Genomic DNA, 14,968 nt, shown 5'->3' with positions numbered 1-14,968 from the left:
TGTAGTGATGGGCTCTACCGGAGATGCATCCCTCAATGGGAAATCCAAGGAATCTTGGAAGGATGTCATTCATCACCCTACGGTGGGCACCATGGAGCAAGAAGAACCGTTGCAAAAATTCTCCAATCGGGCTTCTATTGGCCCACAATGTTTCAAGATACAAGAGAATTCATCATTCATTGTGATGCTTGTCAAAGAACGGGCAATATATCTTGGAGAAACGAAATGCCACAAAGGGGCATTCTAGAGGTGGAGATTTTCGATGTTTGGGGAATCGATTACCAAGGACCCTTTGTGACATCCAATGGGAACAAGTACATCCTTGTGGCCGTAGATTATGTTTCAAAGTGGGTGGAGGCAATTGCCACCCCAAATGATGATGCAAAAACAGTCACCAAGCTTTTCAAGAAGATAATTTTCCCACGATTTGGAGTTCCTAGAGCTATCATTAGTGATGGAGGAACACATTTCCATGAGAAGAAGCTTGCATCCCTTTTGACCAAATATGGTGTTCAACATCGAACCGGCTTGGGATATCATCCTCAAACAAGCGGTCAAGTGGAAATTTCAAATAGAGAGATCAAGCAAATCCTTGAAAAAGTTGTGAACAAGACTCGGAAAGATTGGAGCACAAAGCTTGATGATGCTCTTTGGGCTTATAGGATGGCCTATAAGACTCCCATTGGTGCCTCCCCCTACAAGCTTGTATATAGAAAAGCATGTCATTTTCCAATCGAATTGGAGTACAAAGCTTATTGGGCAATCCGAGCACTCAATCTTGATCTCAAATTGAGCGGTCAAAGGAGGATGATTCAAATCCAAGAGTTGGAGGAATTCCGACTACAATCATATGAGAATGCAAAGATTTACAAAGAAAGAACAAAATTGCTTCATGACAAAAGAATTCGACAAAAGGCCTTGCACAAGGGAGACAAAGTCCTTCTATTCAACTCCCGCTCGACTCTTTAAGGAAAATTGAACTCTAGATGGATGGGTCCCTATGTGATAACCGAAGTTGGAAAATATGGAGATTTCGAACTCAAGGTGGAAGATGGAAGCAAGTTCAAGGTAAATGGTCAAAGGTTGAAGCCATACTATGAAGAAGCATTTGTTGGAGAGGTCGAGGCTACCTACCTCGGGCCTCCTCCCCCTTGAAAGGACCATCTAAGGGAGAGTTTGGTGGAGTCCTCCCTAAACCACCATTTGTAAATATACTAACCCTCTAACTTGTATTTATTATTTAATTGCTTTTATTTTAATAAATGTCATAAACTCTTTTCATGAGCGTAAGTGAGGGAGGGTTACTAACAAGTTTTTGAATGAAGGAAGGAGCAAATTCCTAAGTGTGGGGATGCATTGAAGGAAAGAAGAAAAAGTCAAAGCTCGCGGACGAATCCGAGCGGATTTCCCGGAATCCGGCCGTCTTGGTCGAATCCGGACGTCTAGGAGAGAAACCGCACGTCCAGCTGTGTCGAAAAATTGAAGGTTTCTGGGCTGTTTGAAAATCCGAGCGTCCTATGGAAGAAGACGCCCGTCTGGTTGAATCCGGCCGGATTTGTGGAAAGACGCTCGTCTCTCCGCCTGTGCATTTTAAGAAAAATCTCTGTCGAAGAATCCGCCCGTCTTCTCAATAAGACGCCCGTCCAACCCCTGAAGAATCCGAGCGTCTCTCGCTCGGGACGCCCGTCTTGTGACGACAAAAACTTTGGAATTTCACTGTGGCGAGAATCGGGCGTATTGCCCGAGAATCCGCCGTCTCGTGAAGGAGGAATCCGAGCGTCTTCCCTCCGAATCCGCTCGTCTCCTCCCACTATTTCTCGACCCGACTTTTTCCAATTAAAATACACCCCACCACCCATATAATGCCACATCACTACTCCTTCCACTTACCCTATAAAACCCACCTCCTTATGACTCCCATACATATCCAAATCACTCTCTTTGCCCTCAAAATTAAAAATCCCCAATTTTCTAGGGTTTCCAATTCTCAATCAACAAGGAACATCCTTAGCAAATTTTCAAATCAAAAGAACCCAACAAAAGAAGCAAGAATGGCACCAAGGAGATCCTCCTTTAGAAGTGCAAGAAGACCAAGGATGGTGGGAAGTTCCTCCACCTCACATCTCAACACCATTAGAAGGGAACATGTAGAGATTGTAGATCTCACAAGGCTCGATGATTTCTCGAATGTGGAATTCCTTGATGATGTGCAGCGATTGGTCTTCCACCGACTCTTAAGTAAGAATATTCTTCCCACTAAATTTCTTTGTCATGATACCTTAAGAAATCTTGGAATTTTTCACCAAGTAGAAGCACTCTTTGAGGTTTTTGGTCTTTCGACTCTCTTTCGCATGTATGAACCAACCTATCGGTCCCTTGTGCTAGAATTCTTAAGCTTTTTGAAGATCACAACCGTAAACAAAGTGATATGCATAGAGTTTCGGTTAGAAAATGTTTCTAGGATGATGACCCTTGTCGAGTTTGCCAATGTGTTCGGACTTGATGTTTCGCCTACCCGAACATCAAAGCCCAAAAAGTATAATGTTGCACCATTGTGGAGGGCCATGACGGGCCGGGATTTCATTCTCACCAAAGAGTGTCTTGCTTTTCACATCCAAAACCCGATCTTGAGGCTTACATATAGATTTCTTTCGGGTACTCTTTTCGCCCGCCATGATCCGGCCATTGTCAACCAATTGGACCTTGTATTTATGGAATCATACCTCAACATTCAAGGGAGAGATAGGTATCACTTCAATGCACCTCTAGTTTTGCTAGAGAAGTGGGCAAGGTTTAGAAATGGGGATGATGATGGAATGAAGCACATAGTGAATGGTGGACTCATAACTAGACTTGCAAAGCTCTTCAACCCAAGGTTCAATGAGAACAATGAGTACACTCCACTTACGGGGGGAACAAGAATTAATGAAGATCTACTTGTCGTCCAACACCATTGGATAACCCTTGAGGGGGTTGATAAGAGGATAAAGTGGTTGACAAAAGGGAGTGATCCACTCTATCTCCCAATGCATGATCTACCTCGGGTCTCCCCAAGAAGAGGAATCTTGTCCCCAATGCCCTCCTACCTCATCCCAAGTCAAAAAAGGCAAACTCCACCTCCACAAAATCCACCACCACAACAAGAACAACAAACTCAAAATGAGAGGATAAAAGTGCCTCCTTACCCCTTTCCCTACCAACCATATAACCACCCAAATCCCTTCATCCTCCCCCGTGACGACTTTGTCACGGGAATTTTGCAAGATTTACACTACCGTCAATATGAGACCTCCGTGGACACTTATTATGCTCTTTACCCCCAATACTATGAGATGGCTCAAAAAGGACGGATTAGTGAGGAAGGAGCTTTCCCCTCATGGGCTCAAATGGAATTGCTCTTTCCTAACTCGGAGAAGGCTAATGAAGGGGCGAACGGTCGCAAAGGGGAAGAGAGTGGGGATTCTTGTGAAGGTGATACGGTGAAGCTTGAGAGTGAAGATGAATTCATGGATCCAAGTTTAAGTTATGCTTCAAAGGATATTTGGGATACCGATATTGAAGGAGATGATGCCGATATCTAGGAGACTACTTCATAGCTAGGTGGAGCGGGCAAGAGGCACCCACCTTAGTTCAAGTGAAGTTTTCTCATCTCTCCTCTTTATCTTTATTTTTCATGAAAAGAACTTTGTATCTTGTTTCTTTGTACTTTATTTCATCTTGATCATTTGTTGGTTTAGTCCTAGCAACATCAAAGGACTCACACCTCGGTACCATTGAGGTGTTCTTTATTGTTCCCATTTGTAAAATCCAAAATGACAAACTAGTTTCATGCATAGCATAGTGTGTGCATGAACTACCCCAATGCTTTGACATTAGCAATAGTGTCTCATTTGGTTTGGGGAAGTTGATGCATACACAACGGGAGGTAATCTAAATTATCCTCTCCGTCATAACAAAAACCATGCATCATGTAGTGTAGCTTAGTATAGAATTGCATTTAGTATAGAAATCATGCATCATCTTTGCATAATTTCCATCATTTTGGCCATTGAGGACAATGCCCATATTAGTGTGGGGATGGGAATTCTAACATAACATTTAACTCTTATTCAAAAACCCATAAAAATTGAAAAATTTCAAAAACCATAAAAAATTGAAAAATCAAAAAATCCAAAAACAAGTTCATTTCCTTTGTATATATTGTCTTGTATATATTGTGTTTGTTTTATCCTTGTTCACATTGATTGACTACGCCACATCCGAGACATGAGGATATTGAAGACCGCATGGTATGATCTTTTCAATCTCCTTTTTCCTCTTTATGTTAATGACTATGTGGCTTTATTTTGATTGATGCGGTAAAACAATGTGAACTTAGGACTTGCATTTAGTTTATATGGCATTTTAGTTGGTAGAATCATTTGCATTAGGATGTGTATATGCTAGTTGCATCATGGCATGTAGTTTGCATGTTAGAAAAATTTTGCGAAACCGTCTACTTGGGAAACTTGACAAGTGTATATAGGCCCTAGTAGATGCTTTTTATTCTTAAGACTTTGCTTGTTAGAATGCTTGTAAAACACCCTAGGATGTGTCATGCTAGTATCCTTTGACCCGTGGATTAAGGCCTAGTCAAGAGTACCTTGTGGTGTGATAACTCCTTGGCTACCGTTTATTCCAAGGTGACCCTTGAAACCATGCATACTTCCATCATTCATCCATATTCTACCATATTTTTGTCATCAAAGGGAATGGGCACAAAAAGAAATCAATTTGAGTTCAATGAAATGAAAAGTGAAAGAAAGTTTGCAAAAATGCATCAAAAGAAAAGAGGAGCAAAAATAGACTCCTAAGCTTCAAATACAAGGCACCCTCGTTACTAATTGGGGTGACTTTGAAAATGTTCAAAAGAAATGCAAAAAGTTGTCAAGTGTTGAAATGCCAAAAATCAAAAAGAAATGGCAAGAAAGTGTTCTCAAATATCAAATGCCACAAGAAAAAAAAAAAAAAATGAAAGCCCCAAAATGAAACTCAAATATCTATTGATCCCTTCATCCATCGTATCCATTTTTGTGCATGGTAGAGAGGGGACGACCCTTCTTCTTGTCTAGGCAAGAGGGGGAATTCCGCGATCCTCCAGTGTTTCTAACACCATAGGGAGTCTACTCTTGACAAAAGCATTTAACGATTGAGGACAAAGGTACCCTAGCTTGACACAACTTGGAGGTGATTTATATGGTATCCTTCTAGGCTTAGTAGTTTGAACAAATTGCATCTATGAAGGATTGTGTACCCTTGAATTGCTTCCCTTGTAGATAATTTCCGCCACTTAGATGAGGAAAGTGGCTATTCTTTTGTAGATGCATCCATTATGTGATTTTATGTGCTTTAATGTTTGGATGTGTCGCCATTTTGGCAAGACCCACCTTGCCTTGCAAGAAGGCATCCTACCTCATGGTTGTCTTGTTGTGAGTTGAAGGGGCGGAGTGAGACCCGCTAATTGTCTCATATCGGCTATTATTATTAGGATAGGTTAGTTTTGGTACTAGTCTTTGTCACCTCTTTACTCGGGACGAGCAAAGGTTCGGTTTGGGGATATTTGATGTGACCATAATTAGCGCATATTTAGCCCCCGAATTAGCCTTGTTCCCATGCTTTTTAGTGCCTATTTGGGTCATTTCTTACCTTTAGTTCTTTGTTTTGCATATTCTTTGAGATTTTGATCCCTTGGTAGGAAAGGAGTAAGAATCTTGCATTTTCATGGCAAAACGAGGCTAAATTGATTGTATTCAATGACCAAGCATCAATAAGAGACAAGACTAGAAGGCCTTTGTACATATCATAGTAGAAGAACAATGTTGACAAAGGATCCTTGCGTCCCCAAGGAAATCCCCAAGGAATTTATGAAGAAAAGGGAAGAAAAGAAGAAGAAATGACGCTGACCAACAATCCGAACGGATTGCAGACAATCCGCCCATCCAGCCAGCACAATCCGAGCGTCCCTCCTTGGAATCCGCTCGGATTCCCCCTCAACAATCCGAGCGTCCCTCTCCTGAATCCGCTCGGATTGCACCGCCCAAATCCGGCCGTCCCGACTCTAATCCGCACGGATTCCGCGACAAAGACGGGTTTCATTCTTCAAGCTAAGAAAAGAGAAGCCCTTCTCTCGGAAAATACGGGTCCTCCTTGCTCAACTTAAAAAGTGTAATTACTAGTTTAGCCCTTAGTTAACCCTAATGCATCCTCCCTAATTTTCACTATAAATACCCCATTAGTCTAATTAGAGGAGCATGTTCTTCTTATCAATAATTAGTGTAGTTAATATCAACCAAATCCCTTTTCAATATTGTAATCAAGTATTAATCAAGTTTTAATCCAAGTTTTAGTTCTTTAAATCTCTCTCTTGTTCTTCCTTTATTTTGGGTAATTGAAGATTATTTGGGTTATTATTGGGAGATTGACAACCTCTCAATCTAGGATTCAAGTACTTCTATTATTCTTGCTTTATTATTGGAATCATTAGTAGGTATAATCTCTTAATCCCTTTTTAATTATTGTTAATTACTTTCATTTATTCATCATGTTTCATATTGTTGGTATGATTGACAACCTTGCTAGCATGATCAACATGATAATGAGTGAGTAGTCTCTTAGCTAGGGTTTAATGGGTGATTAGGGGAAACCAACATGGGGAATGATTCATGCTTAAATCAATATGCTTTCATATCTTATTTGCTTGCTTGTTTTGATCTTAATACATGCACATGTTATATTTGATGAAATGCTAAGCCTATGAATCCTTGCATTTACTATCATCTTCTATCTTTTCAATGAGACTTGTAAGACATAACCCAACTCGAGTCTCATTAGACCATGCATGTGTTGAGTAGGAAAGATTAAGTCGACTTGTAGGTGTTGTACAATCTAATCGATTCGGCTCCGGGACCCAAACTTTCCTAGGATTGTAAGACATAACCCAACTCGATCCATCACAACAATAATTGCTTGCTTATAATTTGAGAACATGTTTGTATGATCATATCCCATGATTCCCCTATGAACCCATGACACCCTAGTGCTTTTAATCAATTGTTTACACCCCTTATTTTATTCATCTTGCTAGTTTATTTAAATTGTTATTTTAGTTTAGTGACCTTCTACACCAACCCAATTTGTGACACCCCTAGACACTACTAGTTACAATAGAATTCTCATTTTAATACCCGTCCCTTGGGATCCGACCTTTACTTGCCTCTTTACTAATTGTAGAGTTGTTTGTGAAGTATAAATTGTGTTTTGTATCGACCATTGACCAACGACCACATATACTTAATTGTGAACACGAAATGGTCTCGATCAATTCCTTTCAACGCCTACAAGGATTAGGGCTAACTATCATTCCTTAAATTTTCCACAAGAAACATCAAGACTCTCAAATGAAGTAGCTCAGGTTCATTCCATCTTATGTACTAAGGTAGTACCCATGCTCAATCATCTATAACAAACAAGCTCTCAATAGTCATAAATCCCAAGGTGTTTCTCAACTCACTAGGCTCCCATATCAAGCACAACTAACAAGACTAACCAAAGGATCCCAAGTTATATTCTCCTATACAACTCAAACCTTAAACAATCAATTTCTCAACTCGTTCACGCCCTCCAAAGTTACATTCTCTCAAAACCGGGTTCTCTTGAACAAGGGGACTATCCTGCGGAATAAAAGGAAGGTGTCCACATGGACTTTTGTTATAAGGAGAAAACGAACCAAGGATGAATCAGGAGAAAGAATTGAAGAGTAGTTACCAAGGCGAGATAAGAGGAATTTGAAAGACGAATGAACAACGAAATTGGAAGATTAAGGTAAGATACACTGAATACGGAAAGAAATATCGAGAAAGTGGAAGCATTCTTCATTTGGCATAACCAATCTTTAACGGCACCAAAATTAATAACTAACAATCAACAAACCTAACAATTAGCAATCACAAACAGACTACCACATAAAATCCTAACTCTACCCATCCTACCCATCTCTCAAGTTTATTATTTAAAGGTCAAGTGATTTTAGGTGGGGTGCACAAACGTGCGTCGGGAGCAAATAAGCTCTGATACCAACTGTGACACCCTTAAATTTAGCGATAACTAACCACGTAAAATCTATAGAAAAACTGACAGGATATGTTTGTAATTGGTTCAACTAGACAAAACCTGTAATTCTTAAAATTTTCCTAAACCATTCACAAACATCTCCAGCTTAAGAGTGCCAAAACCTGCAAGAGCTAACAACTAATTTACATGCCATAGCTAACGATAAGAAAATATAATGATACAACCCAAAGAAAAAGAGGGAGACATATGTCCCTTCAAAATATATACATAACCAAAAGTTTAAAGGTTTCTACAAAAATAGCCAACTAGGTCCAAGGTTCTCTTGCTCACTAGCTCGTCCGTGAACCCCAACTAAGCATCAAGCACCTGTCAATCGCATTTTATACAAACACGAAAGCCACAATTCAGTGGGGAGTAACTTCGAGTCCTCCCAGCCACGAAACGTCATATTTAATGTAACATGTAGTGTAACATGTAAACAACATGATAATTAATCTAATTTCCAAGTATTCTATCATATGAATACTAAACTGACCAATTTAAACTATCATGTGAAACATATATCAAGTAGTAATCCAAACTTTATCAACTGTAATCGGCTTACATCTCACCTATTACAATTCATAAAGTCACCATACAAGAAAGGGCAATATATCAAAGACAGGCATAAGTTCTTAGTCCCGTCAATAGTCACTCAGAACTCGAGTCTATACCACGAGGTAGGGAAGGTAATCGAACCGGTATCTTGGCTCGGCGGTTAATATTAATAAAACATGGCCAAGACACAACACAACCCTAGCCTAAAAACATGGAGACCTAGACATGCGGATACACACCACCGCACCCAAGACCCACAATTTTTCTAAAACAAAGTGAGTACCCTAAGGAGTCCACCAAAGGGTTGGCTAGTACTTAAGCTGACCACTTACTATCAAAATAAGTAACGAGGTCATGCCCCAACTTGGATATAATCCCACCAAGTCGGGCACACAAAGGCTATTAAGCAGTGAACATATACTCGTCAAAGACTATAAAGACTTATCTATGACAACCACAACAACCTGCAAGAAGTATTCAATACCAATTCTAGCAATATTAACAATATTAAAGGCTTCAGGGAATCTAGGGCCGTTTCTACAATATAAGAAACTATTAAATTCAACCAACTATACATGTGAACTTAAAAACTTGATAAATGGCCTAAAACAAGAAAAAGGCCGTTTATCCAATTCATATAAAAGTTCATCCAACCGAATTTTTACCCGCAACCCCAGTCCTGCGACAGGTACGGGTTAAATTGCGGCTGACCAATCACTCAATTGACTGACATCGAATCAGTCAAAGGGACTAAGGCTCAGTTTTCGTCACAATCAACAAAACATTACAATTATCACTATAAAATTCATTTTGAGCCTATTAATTACAATTTCATTTTATAAACTATCCTAACATGTGATAACTATCAATATAAGCTTAATTTTACCAACCTCATTATCTTTACTACTAACATTATTCATTTCAAAGGTTTAACCATATGTTACTTATTCTAACTATAACATTAATGAACCTAAAACGACAAATATTGCATGAAAAACCGCGAAACAAGTAACGGGCTGACCCGGGCCAGCCGTGGGCCTGCCGTGGGCCTGCACGGGCCTGCTGCCGCCACCCCCACACCTCCATTTTTCCGATTTTGTTCATTTTAACTCGTTTTAAGCATTACTTAATCGTTCCCATTCCATTTTTATACTAATATGAGTACTAAAACTAACAAAAGACATGCATGCAACCCATTTTATTATGTGAAATTAACTACTTAAATAAAAATCACAAAAACATACAAAAACAACAAAGAATGTGACGATTATTCGTCGAGTAACTCGAAATATGTTACCTTAAGCTAGAAAATGAGCAATTAGCACCTTGAAAACCAAACCCTAACAAGCAACTAGCCACTATCCTCGACAATATACGAGTCCCCAAACTCGTCCTCCAATTCTTCACCTAAATAAACAAATAAAACACAAAAATAAGCATAAAAACCGAAATTGTGCTAAAATTCGTCTTAAAACAACTTCAAGAAAACTGAAATTAAAATATACCAGGTTATAGATCTCGACGAGAGGATTCCGGAAATATAAATTATGCGAAAATCCGACAAGAAACGAGAAAGTTATGGTGAAAATAGCTTGGATTTTAAGATGAAAATGGTGTTTTGATTTGGAAAATGAAGAATGAAGAATGAAGATGACGTTGGACAGAAAAATCAGAAAAGAAAGGAGGAAGGGAGGTGTCCGCGGAAAAGGAGAGGAAAGGACGGGATTGAGACGGGATTTTATGAGTCGGTTTTGGCTCGTTTCGATGATAATTAAAACCGTTTGTCAAATGCAAATTCCGACAAGACCAAAGTTCTTAAACACGAGATTACAAGAAAATTGAATACTCATACGACCCATTTCCAAAATCGTTTGCCCAATTTTCAAAAGGGTTGTCATTTTTTTTCCCGATATGCCCTTATTTCGAATTAAAAGATTTTTACACGGTTTAAACCATTTTTAAACATTTCGAAACTATCAAAATAAATACTTTTCTTCAAAATATAATAAAATTATATTTCTTTGAATTATTTTTACTTCAAATACATTAATATTAAATTTTACTTGATTAATAAATTACTTTCGCAAAATAATAACGGTCCAAAATTACGGGGCGTTACACCAAGGCCGCATTCTCAAGATCACAACTGAAGAAGGCCCTATGTTCAAGGAGGAAAGTGAAGAAGGATCTGAGTCTGAGTCTGAGTCGGAGTCAGAGTCTGTTATAGCTCCTAACACTCCGAAGTCCCCGGTCAAGGTCCCCTTCCCTTTGTTTTATCACAAAGTCGTGGTGATTCGGAGGTGAGTCTACTAAGGTCACCCCCACTCCAATGAAAGGTGACAACCTGGAGCACATTCCGGGGCCACTTCCTCTGTTGTGTCGCCTCCGATCGACCACGAGATGTCTGTCCTTTCCGAGCTTTTCGCTCGTGTCAACTTAATGAACGCTAAGTTTGCTTATGACTCGTCTCAATTTAATCGCAATGCACGAATGATTATGAGGAATTTGACTTGAGTGACTACCCAACTCACTTAGCCAAAGAACTTGACAAACGGGAAACCAGAACCCCAATCATTGAGGAAACCGAGCCTATTAACGTAGGAACCGACAATACACCTCAAGAACTTAGGATAGGGACAACCCTGGACCCCTCGGAAAGACAACAGTTCATTGACCTCCTCCACGAATACAAGGACGTGTTCACTTGGTCTTACGAGAGATATGCCAGGATTGACAGAGAAATTGCAGAGCAGGATACCCATCAAACCGGGGCTAAACTCGTGAAATGAAGCTACGCCGGATGCGTCTGAGTGGGCCTTAAAAATCAAAGAAGAGGTGGACATACAGTTCAAGGCTGGGTTCGTCAAAGTATCTGAATACTCTGACTGGGTGGCCAACATTGTGCCGGTACCAAAGAAAGACGGACGAATTCGGGTTTGCGTCGACTTTAGGGATCTGAACAAGGCAAGTCCAAAGGACGACTTCCCTTTGCCACATGTTGACATTCTGGTAGACAACACCGGCGAACATGCTCTCCTATCATTCATGGACGGGTATGCCGGGTACAACCAGATTAAAATGGCTGAGGAAGACATGCACAAAACTGCGTTCACTACAAAGTGGGGTACATATTGCTACACGGTCATGCCTTTCGGCTTCATCAACGCCGGCGCGACCTATCAAAGAACTGCTACCACTCTCCTACATGATATGATGCACAAGGAGGTAGAGGTATATGTCGATGACATGATCGTCAAATCAAAAGAACGGGAAGGCCACATCAATGCCCTCCGGAAGTTCTTCGCTCGTCTGCGGAAATATAACATGAGACTAAATCCTCAGAAGTGTGCATTCGGGGTCACCTCCGGAAAACTCTTGGGACATGTCGTCAGCAAAAGAGGCATTGAGATTGATCCAACCAAAATCAAAGCCCTTCAACAAATGCCTCGGCCTAAGAATGAGAAGGAGATTCGGGAATTTCTCGGTCAGGTCCAGTACATCAGCCGGTTCATCGCTAAGCTCACTATGATTTGTGAACCGATATTCAAGAAGCTTCGCGCCTCCGATCACACCGATTGGGACGACGAATGTCAAAAGGCATTCGACAGGATAAATGAAATCTTATCCAAACCTCCCGTCCTCATGCCACCTCAACCGGGGATTCCTCTATCCCTGTTCCTGACTGTTACTGACACAGCCATGGGAGCAATGCTAGCACAAACAGTTGGCAACGAGGAGCGAGCCATTTACTACATCAGCAAAAAGTTCATTGAGTATGAGACGAGGTATACCCAGCTGGAAAAGACATGCCTTGCCCTAGTATGGTCAACAAAGAAGTTGCGGCATTACATGCTCAGCTACTCGGTCCACATCTACTCCAAGATGGACCCGGTCAAATACATCTTCGAAAAACCCGTACTAAACGGAAAGCTGTCTAGGTGGACACTGATGCTGTCCGAATTTGATCTCAAGTTTGTACCTCTCAAGGTTATCAAGGGAAGAGCAGTCGCCGACTTCCTAGCAGAAAATCCCGCCAGCGAGGATCCAACGACCGACACATGGTCACTTCCTGACGAAGACATCCTTTGTGCCGACTCCGACGCATGGGACCTATACTTTGATGGTGCATCTAATCTGAGAGGCTTCGGGGTAGGAATCCTGCTGATATCACCGGAAGGAGAACACGTTCCGATCTCGGTCAATCTAGACTTCGTCGTCACCAACAACGCCGCTGAATATGAAGCATGTCTCATCGGCCTACAAGCAGCCATCACACTTGGCATCAAGAGACTGAGGGTCCATGGCGATTCCTCACTCATCATCAATCAGGTATCCGGATAATGGAAAATCCGATCTGACAGCTTAGCTCCCTACCGAGCAAAGATCAATCAAGAGGCCGAGTTCTTCGACCAAATCGACTACTTCCACTTGCCGCGGGAGGAAAATCAATTTGCTGATGCCCTGGCAAAACTTGTCGCGCTCGTTAACATACCTGACGACGTGACATCGATGCCCCTATGTGTCGAGAGACGGAGCGAGCCAGCTCACATTTGTGCCATTATCGACGACGAGGAAAACCATGATAAACCTTCGTACCAAGCCATCCTCAATTACAAAACCAAACACGAATTCCCTCCCAACTCTGATCAAAGAGGACAAAGAGCCATCCTCTTACTTGCATCACAATTCATGATAAACCAAAATCAGCTCTACAAAAGAACACCCCAAGGAATTCTCCTCCTTTGCATTGACCATCACAAAGCCAAGAAAGTCATGGGAGAGGTTCACGACGGAGAATGTGGCCCTCACATGAGTGCAATGATGCTTACACGGAAAATCATGCGGCTAGGTTACTACTAGACAACCATGGAAGCCGATTGCCGTAACTACGTCAAACATTGCCACAATTGCCAAATCTTCGCCAACATACAACACATACCACCATCCCTTTTATACACCATGACATCACCCTGGCCTTTCTCAACCTGGGGCATCGACATCATCGGGAAAGTCAACCCGGTAGGCACCAAGGGGCATTGCTTCGTCCTCGTCGCCATCGACTACTTCACCAAATGGGTGGAAGCGCAGTCATATGCAGTCTTGACCGCCAAACAAGTGGCCAAGTTCATTCAAAACAACATCATCTGTCGATATGGGGTACCCCATGAAATCATCAGCGATCAAGGCTCTCATTTCCGGGCGGAAACTCGGGCTTTGCTGAACAAATACAAGATCAAACGACATCAATCATCCCCCTACCGTCCCCAAACCAACGGAGCGGTGGAGGTAGTGAACAAAACTCTTGTTACCATTATCAAGAAAATGCAAGACAACTACCGCGATTAGCCGAGCAAACTCCCATTCGCACTCTGGGGATACCGAACCTCCATCCGAACACTGACAGGCGCCACACCCTTCTACCTAGCATACGGTATGGAGGCGGTTCAACCGGTGGAGTTAGAGGTCTCATCTCTACGCATTCTATTGGAGAGTCAAGTTCCTGAGGCGGAATGGACTCGTCGAAGGTACGAACAGCTCACTCTTCTAGACGAACGGTGACTCAACGCCTTGCACAACGTCCAGCTATACCAACGACGTATACAACGGGCATTCAACAAGAAGGTCAAACCCCGAAACATCCGGGAGGGCGACTTGGTCCTCAAGTCAGTTCGAGCACCATTACCCGTCGATCCGAGGGGAAAGTTCAAACCCAACTGGGCCGGGCCATACCTGGTCAAGAAAATACTTTCGGGGGGCGCAGTGAGACTGAGTGACCTAGATGGGGAGGACTTTACAAACCCGACCAACCTAGACCAGCTCAAGAAATACTACCCTTGAACCCTGTCAACCAACAACCTAGCCTAGTTTTGCAACTAGCACCAACCTCAACCCTTTTCAAGTCAAGTTCCTCAATATGTTCTGATTTGAAATTGCATGTTTTATCGAGTCTAAGCTGCGGCACCTTGCCCGTTTTGAATGTCCTTTGATCCGTCAAAGGCAACGTCCATTTGCACTACAAAAACAAACCCCTAAACTACGAGCATGGTTTGATTTCACCTCTTCAGGTGAATACGTAGGCAGTCCCTCTTATGCTTGAGGGATACAACCACAAAACTCAATTCAAATTCCCAAAACATTTTGAACTACGATCATGGTTTGATTTCACCTCTTCAGGTGGATACGTAGGCAGTCCTTTCTTACACAAGAAGGATACAACCATTCCCACTATCAAAAAAAAAACATCCCCATCAAAAAAGAAGAT

The 14,968-nt window shown here is 41.6% G+C and overlaps 1 long non-coding RNA gene across 1 annotated transcript; it reads right to left on the bottom strand.

Annotated features, from left to right (window-relative positions):
• Positions 1-8,253: 8,253 nt before the first annotated feature.
• Positions 8,254-10,424, bottom strand: LOC141587492 (uncharacterized). Its single transcript, XR_012519775.1, has 3 exons — positions 10,212-10,424; positions 10,004-10,113; positions 8,254-8,475 (listed from the first exon to the last, which is right to left on the bottom strand). It is a non-coding gene; the product is annotated as an uncharacterized LOC141587492 (long non-coding RNA).
• Positions 10,425-14,968: the final 4,544 nt, after the last annotated feature.

The sequence above is a fragment of the Silene latifolia genome, chromosome 1 (genome assembly GCF_048544455.1).
Source record: "Silene latifolia isolate original U9 population chromosome 1, ASM4854445v1, whole genome shotgun sequence".
Lineage (NCBI taxonomy): Eukaryota > Viridiplantae > Streptophyta > Magnoliopsida > Caryophyllales > Caryophyllaceae > Silene > Silene latifolia.
This window is presented reverse-complemented; position numbering and strand designations above follow the sequence as displayed.